The 12,859-nt window shown below is 38.0% G+C and overlaps 1 protein-coding gene across 4 annotated transcripts in view; it reads right to left on the reverse strand.

The window, feature by feature from the left end:
* Positions 1-12,859, reverse strand: part of LOC124983866 (arylamine N-acetyltransferase 2) — a 29,451-nt gene that overhangs the window by 3,676 nt on the left and 12,916 nt on the right. Inside the window, exon 1 of one of the 4 annotated variants that reach the window (XM_047551495.1) lies at positions 4,678-4,736. The exons of the other annotated variants lie outside the window; for them this stretch is intronic. The gene's annotated coding sequence lies outside the window, so the exon portion shown is untranslated. Of the gene's footprint in view, positions 1-4,677; positions 4,737-12,859 lie in introns of those variants that run through there. 4 annotated transcript variants of the gene reach the window in all.

Raw genomic sequence — 12,859 nt, forward strand, 5'->3', positions numbered from 1 at the left:
TATATATATAGAAAATGGAATATTACTCAGCTTTAAAGAAGAATGAAATTCTGGCATTTGCTGGTAAATGGATGAAGTTAGAGAATATCATGCTAAGTGAAATAAGCCAAGCCCAAAAAACCAGGGGCCAAATGTTTTCTCTGACATGTGGAAGCTAATTCACAATAAGCGGGGGGGGGGATAGGGAAGAATAGAGTTACTTTCTATTAGGTAGAGGGGAATGAAGGGAGGGGAAGAGGTATGGGGGAAGGAATGATAGTAGAGTGAAATAGACATTATTACATCACATACATGTATGACTGCATGACCGATGTGATCCTGCAATATGTACAATTAGAAAAATGAGAGATTATACTTTATGTATAATCTATCAAAATGTATAAATGCATTCTATCATCGTGTACAACTAATTAGAACAAATAAAAATAAAAAAAAAAATGGAGACAGAATGGCTTCATGGACATAATGACAAAGCAAATGAAAATAGACTGAGATTGGGGTTAGAAGAAAAGATATCACATGGAAAAATTTCATGCCAAAAAGACAAGAAATGGAAGAAGAAATATAAACTGAATGGATAGAAGTTCTTTATAGAAATTTGGTAGTATACAGCATGTAAAATGACTTAATAAATACTAAAAAAATAAGATGGTGAAATAATATGGTTTGTGAAAAGAAAGATTGTGAAAAATTGACATGAATCGTACTACTAGTGATAAGCAAAGAAGAACTATTTAGATATGCTGTAATTAGTTATGCGGAAAACTTGATATACTTATAAAGACTAATGAAAAGATAACACATTCCAACACTAAAAGAAAAGCTAAGAGATACAGAAAGCAAAGCCACAGAATGCTTCTGAAGAGGTTACAGAAAGTGTAATAGAAAATATCTATGAAGTAGATAAATGTAAAGAAGTATTTTCCAGAAAGGAAGAAGAAATCAAATTTGAAAAACAAGAGACAAGATTGTTAGAAACTTTTGATTCTACATACTTGACATTGGAATATATTCCACTTAAATTTTTGAAATACATAATTAGAAAGAACCATTTAAGCATCTGGCAGAGAAAGAACTTCATATGGAAGACAATAGAAGGCTGGCGACAGAATGTTCCCCAGAAATAGCCAAAGGTGAATTAGTGGAACTATATATACAAAGTACTGAAGGAGTGTACAGTCCTTAATGGGCTTTCTGTTAGCAATTTGTTGAACTGTAATGGCAACGTGCATCTGCTGATAATTTGAAACGTGGAAGAACTTGGCAAAGGCAACCAGTATGAGCTATCCCGATGAAGTCTTTCCTCCTCACTGGCCAGGAAAGAAGTAAATCAAAAGGAAAACTAAGAAATAGGCCAAAAAAAGGACTGATGTGAGAACTGGCTCCTTTTCAATAGCAAACGAAGAGGAGCAAAGCGATGAGCATTATGGCTATTGAAGAAGCCATTTCAACTTATTAAAAAATACAAGTAAGAAAAATTAAATCTGAAGATTGAAGGAAGACCAGAACTAGCAAGATCTGATGCAGCACTGCCAACTCTGGAACTCTTATAAGATAAACGTAGGGACATTGAAACTTTGAGTTTACTTGAACAGACAGGAATGCATGAATCAGGAAGCTCCAGACCACAAGCACTCAACGTCCCAGGCGAAGGAGGAAGACAGGGCCAGAGGGACACTTCCATAGGATATTCCCAGAGATAACACAAAAACCATATTTCATTAGATAAAGTGGAAAGTTCTTAGGTACGGTTTAGTGGGCGGCTTCTGATTGGTAAAGTTCCTGGTTTTCTTCTGTTTTTCACTTTGGGAATGTAAAGCACTGGAGTCATCCAGGCCAATGGCTACCTGATTAAAAAATTGTAAACAATCATATTCTGGTTAAATTACTGAAAGGTAAGTGTTATGGTTTGGATGTGAGGTGTCCACCAAAAGCTCATCTATGAGACAATCATAGAAGGTTTAGAGGAGAAATGACTGGGTTACAGAGCTTTAACACAATCAGTGAATTAATCCTGAGGGAATTAACTGAGTGGTAAGTGACGATGGGTAGGGTGTGGCTGGAGGAGCTAGGCATTGGGGGCGTGCCTTTGGAGTATACATTTTGTATTCGAGGAGTGGAGTCTCTCTCTGCTTCTGATCATCATGTAAGCTGCTTCTCTCTGCCACACTCTTCTGCTATGATGTTCGGCCTCATCTTAAGCCCTGAGGAACGGAGCCGGTTGTCTATGAATTGAGACCTCTGTAACTGTGAGTCCCCAAATAAACTGTTCCTCCTCTACAGTTGTTCTGGTTGGGTCCTTCCATCACAGCAGTGAAAAAGCTGACTAAAACAGTAAGGCAGAAAGCATGTAGGTGAATAAAATAGGGAGGGATAGGGCCAGAAGAGAACTGGAGAATGCTGAAGTAATTTAAAACATAGAATAAAAAACTCACATGAGCCCACTGGACCATTGATCTCCACCATCAGCAGAGAAAAGTAAAGAACAGAGGACGCTCAGTGCACCTAGAAGACACATGGGTGGGGAGGACTCAGGACTGAATCACTGTGGTGACAAAGTTGTCTGAAAATCACCTAGATCCTTTAGATTTCTTTCACCATGTCGAGGTGCCCCTGGCCTGGCTTGTGCCATTACACTTAAGAACCTGCACCCTGGATTCTCTTTGCAGCACTGCTGGAGCTTCTAGCCCTCATTTGCTTGGAGCTAGTGGTGCCAGAAATTGATATCCAGGGTCCGTCATTTTGAAAGCCCTGCCTTGCTGGATCTCAACACACTTTTGATTTGTAATTTACAACCCAACACAGCAGGGTTTCTCCAGCACTTCCTTAAGTCACTTGCACATGGATCCTGGTCCCGACATCTGCTTTTTGTAAACCTGACTGAAGTCACCAGTGTGGTCACTTTGGAGAGCTTTGTGAAAGATGCACAGATTGAGGCAACTGCCAGAGAGCTCGGAGTGCCATGAAAGATGTCATTTTTTTCTACAGATCACATGAATATTGTTTTGTCCAAAGGTCAACATATAACAGTTGGATCAACTATTGTTAATTTATCTCTAACACATGGCATTTCAATGACAGAGCACCATTTTTGGATATTCCCCAGGAAAGTGAGCTGATAAACAGAACCGATTCAATTCTAGGTCTTTGGGATCTTTGCAGCTTTCATGTGATTTTTCAACTTTTTTTTTTTTTTTTTTTTGTAAAAAAAACCCTTACTTTCTCCTTCAATGGAGTTGTGAACAAGAACTTAATGAAGAATTGAAAGCAGTATGATCCAGGGGGAGGCCACCCATGAGATGCTGCTGTCACGTCTTCAAGCAAAAGCAGCACAAACCCTGTTAAGGATTTTGGTAGAAACTTCTACACCGACTGCATAGGTTACTGGCAACACTGAATAGAAGAACTGTAAGGAAAGCTAATGAACTGCTTTTATTTTTTACATATTACTATCTCTATTCCTTTCTCTCTCTCCTTTCTCTTCTGCCACAGTGAAGTGCACAGCATGCCATGACACTGACATTACACCCCAGAGAACCTGTGGACTACTGCGATGAAAATGGACTTGCCAGGCTAGTCATATCTACCGACTATTACTCAACAATTCTTGGTGTACAGAAGACCTGCATCTCAGGCATAGCTCCCTGGGAATGCCTTCGGTGGCCAGGAAGGGCCAGGAAGTAAACCTGAAGGGCAATAGTGGCTACAGCTGAAGATGATGAGGCCAAAAAAATAAGTCTCTGGACAGGAGGCAGCTGGAGAGCTGATAGCCAGAAAGTTCCTTTTGAGGGACAGGGTGTGACCCTGTTTTGTATCTACAGCAGTCTGAGGGGGCAGAGACAGAAAAGGGAAGTTTGGTTTATCAGGAAAGAGTCAGCAAGTGTACTGTTCTGGGCATCCTGCCAGAGCACAGAGCCCAGAGCAGAGTCCCCTGGCTCCTGGAGATCCTTGCCTAGGGAGGCTCCTCGCTCCTGTGCAGTGCTATAGTTGGTGCTCAAGGTTGATGACCTAGTCTGAGGAACAGTGAAGCAGATGACTTTTGATCCCTCCCCACTACACCTCCTTCCAACATGATAAAACTTCTCCCAGGAATTATTCTAGGTCTTGCAGATAACAAAATGCAGACACACCAGATATTGGGGAACATTGAGGGTTTCTGATCAGTTCAGGCAAAAGGCACAGGACTTGTTATGAGTCTGTGCCCTGCAGGATTAACTGGACCTCTTGGGGCACACCCAGTTAAGGACGGAGGATGGTGTACATGACTCAGGAGTCTCCAAGAGAGAAATCCAGGAATTTCCCTTAAACACAGTTATCTTCTAACACCCAACAAATCCTCATGACGAACTTTAATAAACACCATTATTAGCTCCTGTGTTACTGATGGTAAAGGGAACTTCAGAGACACTAAAAGACTTGCTCAAGTTTTCTCTACTAGAATGTGATGTGGCCATGCCTGTCACCCATTTGGTTTGAACCGAGAGTCTGTTAGATTCATTGTTATGCTGCATAATATTACAGCCTTACTTAGTTCTAAGCAGGAGCCACCCAAGTCTCTGAACAACTTAGAACTTGAAATTCAGGGCAGGGTAGAATCTAGCCCCTGCACTCCCTTTGGAGATCAGAGGAAACCCCAGTTTCAAAGCCCACTGCAAGTCATTCGGAAGCTCCACTCACCAGGTTACCAGGGTCTGAGACCAGGAAGTAGGCTGTGTGCAGTCCTGTCTCTTCCTGGGTCTGCAGAGGAAGTGCTCTCATTGGTTACCCAATTGTCCCACCCCCAGAGTCTGGTTAGACTCCACCCAGGGATCTCTGGGAAATGTAGTTTCAGGGCTTCCTGGTGTGCCTGTGGACCTCTCAGTCAATGTTGTCATGAGGAAGTATGGTATTTACATTACCTGATGATTCACATGCCCAGGCTCTGAGGGACCTTTGTATTTCACATAGTTCCTACTCTCTGGGAGCTTGAACCAGGCTTCCTAGGTGTGAAATGGAAGTTCAGAGCCTGGGAAGGGTGTAGGGAAAGCTGGATCCTGTAACCTGGAGGAGGCAGAAGAAGATGGGAGCTTTCTGTCTTCACCAATTCCTGAGAATTTTGTTCTCATTTTTTTTTTCTTCTCTCATCCTCACTCCCTTTTACCTCTTCACTCAAAGACACTGGCCCCATGTGAAGTATCTGGACTTCGTCTATACATGTGGTGCAATTGTGACATATGTCATATTGTTTTGTTCTGCTTGTGTTTTCATTTACATTAATGACATGGGTCTAAACTCTTGCAATTTCTTATATACTTCCCTGTACACTATTTTACAAGCTGTCATCAAAACATGATTGATGCCTTGTGCTATTTCTTTGGCACCTATTTTTCCACTACATTCCTCAGGTTTCCTGCTTTATAACCTGGGACTCTCTACCTGAGGAATTCCTGGTGGACTGTGCTTGGGCAGGATGATGACCCACTCTTATGCCCTGGGACAGCCAGTCAGTGAGCAGGATTGGAGTTGGAGGGTACATATCCCTTTCTGTTCCCTCCCCTTCCCTCCCTTCCCCTCTTCTCTCCTCCTCCCTCCCTTCCATCCTTCCTTCCTTCCTTCCTTCCTTCCTTCTTTGATTCCTTCCTTCTCTTCTTCCATACTAGGGATTGAACCCAGGGCCTCATGAATGCCAGGTGACCACTTACCACTGAACTATATCCCTAGCCTTCACCCCCATTTTCTAATTTCTCTGTTGGGGTTACTCTGAAACCTGCACAATACTGTCTCCTGTTTTCCGGTGTGATCATGCTTCTTTGTCCACAGGTAACCTGCCAATGATGCATCCTTTATTCATTTTTAAACTGCCTATATATCATTCACCCTTCCTTATCATTGAAACGTGTTATATCCACCTGTCTTTAGAATCACCACCCTAACCAATACTTTCCAACTATTCCATTGCTACAAATCTACTATGATGCAGTATAACCTCTTGTCTTACCTAACTTTCCCCTTCCTACTTTTCTCTTTTCCTTATTATGATAAGTAGAAGTTGAAGATACAGAATAATTAATGTTGGAATAATTCTGTGAGTTAAGCTCTGGTCCTAAAACTGAAATTCATAATCAGAAAATGTGAGTTGTAGAAAAGGAAAGATTCAGATTGTGAAGCACAGGTCATTCTCTTAGGACTTAGGCATCTGATAACCAGTCAATATTTACTTAAGGAGGAAGCTGGCAGATGACAGTGGGAGCAGAATTTTATTTTGTTTCACTTTTTACTTCCTGAAATTTTATTAGTAAACTGTGATTATACACAATAGCATTTTCCATTGTGAAATATTCACAACTTCAGAGAGCATAATTTGGTCTAATTCATTCCCCCACTCCTTCCCTTTTCATCCTATCCTCCCTCTCCTTCACCCACTGTCTATACTACGAGTCTCCCTGGTATTTTCATGAGGTCTTTTTTTCCCTTTTCTTTAACTTGTACATAAGATAGAAAACATATGACTGTTGACTTGTTGAATCTGTAGTTCCATCCAACTTTCCTGCAAATGATGTAATTTAATTCTTTTTTATAATTGAATAAAATTCCACTGTGTATATAGACCATATTTTTATCCATCCATCTATTGATGAATGGACTGGTTTCATAACTACTTGGCTATTGTGAATTGTGCTGCCCTGAACATGGGTATGTATGGATCACTGTAGTTTGCTGACTTAAATTCTTTTGGATAAATACTAAGGAGTGGTATAGCTAGGTCTTATGGTGGTTATTTCCTTGACTTTTAAGGAACCTCGGCACTGATTTCCATAGTGGTTGTACTAGTGTACAGTTGTACCCAAAGTGTGAGTGTTCTTTTATCCCTGCATTCTTGCCAGATTTTATTATTTTTGTATTGTTGATGATTGTTATTCTAACTGGAGTGAGACAACATCTCAGTGTAGTTTTGATTTGCATTTCTCTGATTGCTAATGATGTTGAAGATTTCCTTCATGTATTTTTGGCAATTTGTATTTCTTTTTTTTGGGGGGGGTGGAGGTTACTGGGGATTGAACTCAGGGGCACTCAACCACTGAGCCACATCCCAAGCCCTATTTTGTATTTTATTTAGAGACAGGGTCTCACTGAGTTGCTTAGCACTTTGCTGTTGCCGAGGCTGGCTTTGAACTCTTGATCCTCCTATCTCAGCTTCCTGAGCTGCTGGGATTACAGGCATGTGCCAACACACCCGGCTGTGTTTCTTCTTTTAAGAAGTATCTGTTCAGTTTATTTTCCCACATATTGATTAGACTTTTTGTTTTTATGATGTTATGATTCTTGAGTGATTAATATTTCTGGATATTAATGCTCTTTCAGAAAAGTAGCTGGTAAAACTTTTTCTCCCAATCTGGGCTATGTCTCTATGCAAGTAGTTGTTTCCAGTTCTGGGTAAATTTTAAATTTGATTGCATCCATTTATTAATTCTCTGTTTTAATTCCTCAACTTTAGCAGTTTTGCTAAAGAAGTCACTCCCTGTACCCATGTATTTTAGAGTGTTGACCACATACTTTCTTCTAGCTGTTGGGAGGTTCTGGTTCAATTTCTATGTCGTTAATCCACTCCGAGTTGACTTCTGTGAAGGCTGAGAGATAGGGATCTAGTTCTACTCTTCTGCATAAACATATCCAGTTTTCACAGCACCATTTGTTAGAATGAGGATTTTTATACTTATTTTTTGAGGCTATTGTGAACGTAATTATTTTCCTGATTTGTTTCAGCATATTTATAGTTGGTGTCTGGAAGAGGTGTTGAGTTTTGCATATTGATTTTTATTCTGATACTTTGCTGAATTTATCAGCCATAGAAATCTTTCGTGGGGTTTTCTTTTGTTTTTGTTTTTGGGGTTTTTTTTTTTTTCTAAGAGTAAGATCATATCATATACAAACAGTGATAATTTTACTTTTTCCCTGTTTGAAACTCTTTAATTTCCTTCACTTGCCCAATTTCTGTAGCTAAAATTTCATTTATCATATTGAATAGGACGTTGAGAGTGGACACCCTCATCTTGTTTCTAACGTTAAAGGAAAAGCTTTCAATTTTATTCCTTATTTAGTATAATGTTGGTTTTGGATTTGTCATAAACTTAGCCTTTATAATGTTGAGGTAAATTCCTTCAATTTGTAATTTCTTCAGTGTTTTTAACGTGAGTGGGTGATAATCATGATACACAGTTTTCCTTATGCATTTTTGTATACCAATTTCTAATATTTTATTAAGTATTTTTGCATTTATGTTTCACAGGGATATTGGTCTGAGGTTTTCTGTCCTTCACAATCCTCATATGATTTTGGTATTGAGATGTTACTGAATTCATAGAATACATTTGGGAGTCCCTCCTTTTCTATTCCATGAAAAAACTTGAACACTATTGGGATTTGTTCTTTAAAGATCTAAAGAATTCATCTGGGTCTTGGGCTTTTTTTTTTGTGGAAGGCTTTTTATTACTGCTTCAAGTTCATTGCTTAATGTTTGTTTAGGATTTCTATATCGATCTGATTCAATTTACATAGATCTTATATATCTAGAAATCTGTCCATTTCTTCTAGTTTTTCCAATTTATTGCAATATAGTTTTTCAAAGTAGTTCCTAATGATTCTCTGGATTTCAGAGATATTCATTCTGATACCTTCTTTTTCATTCCTTATTGTGTAATTTGGATCATCTCCCTTTCTTTTGGTTGGTTTGGTTAGGAGTTTATCAGTCTTGTTTTTCTTTTTAAAGAACTAACTCATTGCTGTGTTGGTCTTGTATTTTTTAAATATAAATTTTTATTAACATAAGCTCTGATCTTATCATTTCCTTTTTTGTACTATTTTTTGACTTGGTTTATTCTAGTATTTCTAGGACCAGGAAATGCATGATTAGGTTGTTTATTTGTGACCTTTATTTTTTTGTGTTTGCATTCATAGTTACAAAGTCTTTTAAAACTCACTTTCATAGTATCCCAGAGAATGTTGTATTACTATTCTCATTTGATTCATGGACTTTTAAAATTCATCCCCTAATTTTATCTTATTCATTCATTGTTCAAAAGTATACCATTTAAATCACCATGTGTTCATGAAATTTCTTTAGTTTTTCTTGCTGTTGATTTCTAATTTCATTTCATTATGATCTGATATGATGCAAGGGATTATATTCTTTATTTTATTTTATTTTTGTTATTTGCTAAGATTTGCTTTGTGACCTGAAATATCATCTACTTTGTTGATGGTTCCATGAGCATCTGAGAAGAAAGTTAATTTGGATGGTATTCTGCAGGTGTCTGGTAAGTCCATTTGATTTACAATATTTAGGTCGATGAGTCCTTACTAAATTTTTCTGGATGACTGTTGATGAGAGAAGTATATTGAGAGAAGTGTATTGGGTCTATTTGAGTTTTTATATCAAGTAGTATTTATTTTATGTAATCAGGTGCCCTGATGTTTGGGGCACAAATATTTGCTATTGCTATATCTTGTTGGATCATTCTCTGTACCAATATGAATTGACTGTCTTTGTCTATTATGGTCAACTTTGGCCTGAAGTCTGCTTTGTTGAATATGAGAATAGCCACTCCTTCTTGTTTTCAGGCTCCTTTTACATGAAATATAATTTTCTCTCCTTTGACTCTCTTTGTGTGTTCATATATTCTTTTGAAAACATACAGTTGGATCTTCTTTGCTAATCTACTCTGCCCATCAATGTATTTCACTGGGATACTTGAGACCATTTACATTCAGTTTTATTTAGGGAGCTATTTATTAATTCCTGCCAGCATGTTTTTATTTCTGATGCTTAATGCAGGTTTTTTTTAAATTTGCTTAGCTAATGTTCTTACATGATTCATCCATTCTTGAGCCCTTATAATTTTTTCTATATGTAGTATTTCTTCGAGTATTTCCTATAGTGCAAACTGGATTAAAAAACACCCAACTATATGCTGTTTGCAAAAGACCCATCCAGGTAAAGATAGCCAAAAGATAGAAAATTATACTCTTTGTAAAAACAGTCTGAACACATGCTGGAGTAGTTGCTCTCATATCCCACAAAAGCAGAATTCAAAAGTGGTCATGAATTCTTTTAGTTTATGCTTACCTTGGTGAAGTTTACCTTTTGAGGACTTTAAAATTCCATCCCTCTTCTATATATCAGGTTATTAAACTATAAAGCCTTGTGGAGAGGTTGTTTTTTGATAGTGTCTAGTCTGAGTTAGGGATCTGTCCTATATCTTGGTGTCCATCTCATTCTCAAGATTTGGAAATTTTTCTGTTATTATTTCCCTGAAAAGGTTATCCATACCTTAACCTGTATCTGAGATGCCTCTTTGGTTTCAGTGATTCTTAAAATGTTCTTTAATCTCCTCTCAGAGTTCTTATGTATTCTGATAATGATCTCTTAGTTTTTTTCTTTATTGCTGAATAAGTGTTGAGATATAACGTTCTTCAAAGCCTGTAATTTTGTTAATCTATGTGATCTCATCTAATGGTGAGGCTTTCAACTAAATTGTTTTATTTGATTTATTGAGTCTTTCATTTCCAGAATTTTTATTGGATTCTTTTGCAGAATTTCTCTCTCTTTATTGAAGCACTCCTTTTCTTCCTCTATTTTGTCCCTTAATTCATTCCACAGGGTTTTTTGTTCTGTTTTGTTTTGTTTTGTTTGTTTATTGGTCATTTTAACCATGAGTTTTAAAATTCCCTTTCTATGGTTTCATCCACATTAATATATAGGGATTCAGTTATTGAGGAGTTATAAACTTTTGGAGACATTTTATCCTGTTTCTTCACATTTTTCAGAGGTCTTGGATTTAAGTATCTGTTAAGATGCTTTCTTCTTATTATTTTATGTGGGAGTTATTTAGTGAGGAGTTGTTTAATAAGTCCCAGAGTGGGTGTGTATCTCAGCTTCAACACATCTGATCAGGATAATTGAAGTGTTAATTTCAACCACCAGTGACACTTTGAATGGAGTAGCTACCAGTAGCAGTGGTAATTTAAGAGCAAATCATATATCAACATTTGCTATAACAGTTCTCATGGTCCTTACAACTCTGCTGACAAAAGAGGAAGGTAAATGAGACATACTGTAGAATAGACTGTGAAATTTAAGCATTAATGATAGTATACTAAATTAAATAGGAAGAAAAGATTTTTAAAAAGTAGAGAAAAAAAGAAAAAGGAAAAGAGAAAAAAGGGTGGTAGAGGGAAAAATGAAGTTGAAAAGAGAAGTTAAAAATAGGAAACTAAAATGGAGGAAGAAGAAGGGAATTGAATGGAGAAGGAGGTGAAAAAAAGGAGTACCAAGAGGAGATCCAATTAATTGGCATTACATAAGATTATAGAGAAGTCTGGCAAAACACAAAATGTGGACAGACATTAGGAACAGTTAATATCAAGAAGTTAATGCTATATATGTTGTACATAGATTTGGTTTTCCTCTTGCTCAGGTTTTTGAAATAAAGGCTTTCTTCCTACAATTGTGAATTTACAAACTCCTAACTATGAGAAATTTTATGAGACACGGATATCCTGTTGCTTACTTATTCATAGTTCTGACCTAAATTGGCCAAACTTGTTAGGGGAGCCTGTGTGCTGAGCTCCACCCCCTCCTTCCTAATCAGCTATGTTGATGGAGAGTTGTCTACTTCAAAGCAGACTTAACTCCCAAAACGGCTTTGTCATGGATTCATAGGTGGGAGTGAAAGTCTGTCAGGGGTGCTTGTACACCAGTCTGTGTTCCCTCACACTCTCATTCTGAGTGCCTCAGTCCATGTGCTGGGGGAAGATGAGTGGACACGTCTGCCTAACCTCCAGCCCCTTCTTTGCTTGGCGTAGCAGGGGACCAACACTTTCCATCCGACTCTCATCACTCCCAGTTTCTTTCCTTGTCAGCCATGATCCTTATGCCACAGCTCCCACCACCACTAAATGCAAGTATCTTCTGCTCCTCTTCACTCTGCAGACTTGAAGACCAGTAACTGCTGTGACTGTCATGATTTCCTCCCCACCACATGTTGTAGACTCACTCCTGTGCCCAGACTGAATCAGAGCATGAGCACTCACCATCCAGAGGACGATCCTGTTTGATCTTGGACACTTGGGTAATAAAAAACAAGTGTACCATGAATGAGTGGGAAAAAAAAAAAAAAAAAAAAAAAAAAAAGAAGAAGGAGGAAGGAAGGAAGGAAGGGAAGAAAGAAGCAAAATGTTAAAATAAAGTTGAACTGCAGGAATTCCTAACCAACCACTTGGGAATCAAAAGTGTGGTTGTTTTGTTGTTGTTTGCTTTTTTTTAAAAACCTGTAGTTCTCTGGGTTTTCTATGGTGCTTTCCCACAGTCTTCCTACTTTAGTTTTTCACTGCAGAACTGCTATTTAATTCACTCCTTGGGTGCTGTTATGTTGTAGATTCCTCTGGTTTGCCTTCTTGCCCAGTTCATGGGAGCAGGATTTTAAGCAATATGGAAATAAAGTAAGATGGAATAAAGTCCTTCAATGCTGACCTAGAATTCATTACTGACATTATTTATTCATCCACATAACAATCTCTCTCTCTCTCTCTTTTTTTTTTTTTTTTGTTGCTGTTTTGGGAATCAATCCTGGGGACTAATACATGCTAGGCAAGCATTCTACCACTGAAACACATTCCAATCATATTTTGGGGGCTTTACCATGTCTAGTACTGAGTATGTCATTATTAAACTTGTTTTACCTTGATAAATCAGAAACAGAGGTTTATCCAGTGCCTCATATTCACATGCTTTGAAGTCAGATACACAGAAAGAACTTTATGAACTTTGTTTTAAGGGAGAGTTTGGAAAGAAGTAAAAGAGTATGACTAGTTAAGAAACAGG

Source organism: Sciurus carolinensis, chromosome 4 (assembly GCF_902686445.1).
Source record: "Sciurus carolinensis chromosome 4, mSciCar1.2, whole genome shotgun sequence".
Classification (NCBI taxonomy): Eukaryota; Metazoa; Chordata; class Mammalia; order Rodentia; family Sciuridae; genus Sciurus; species Sciurus carolinensis.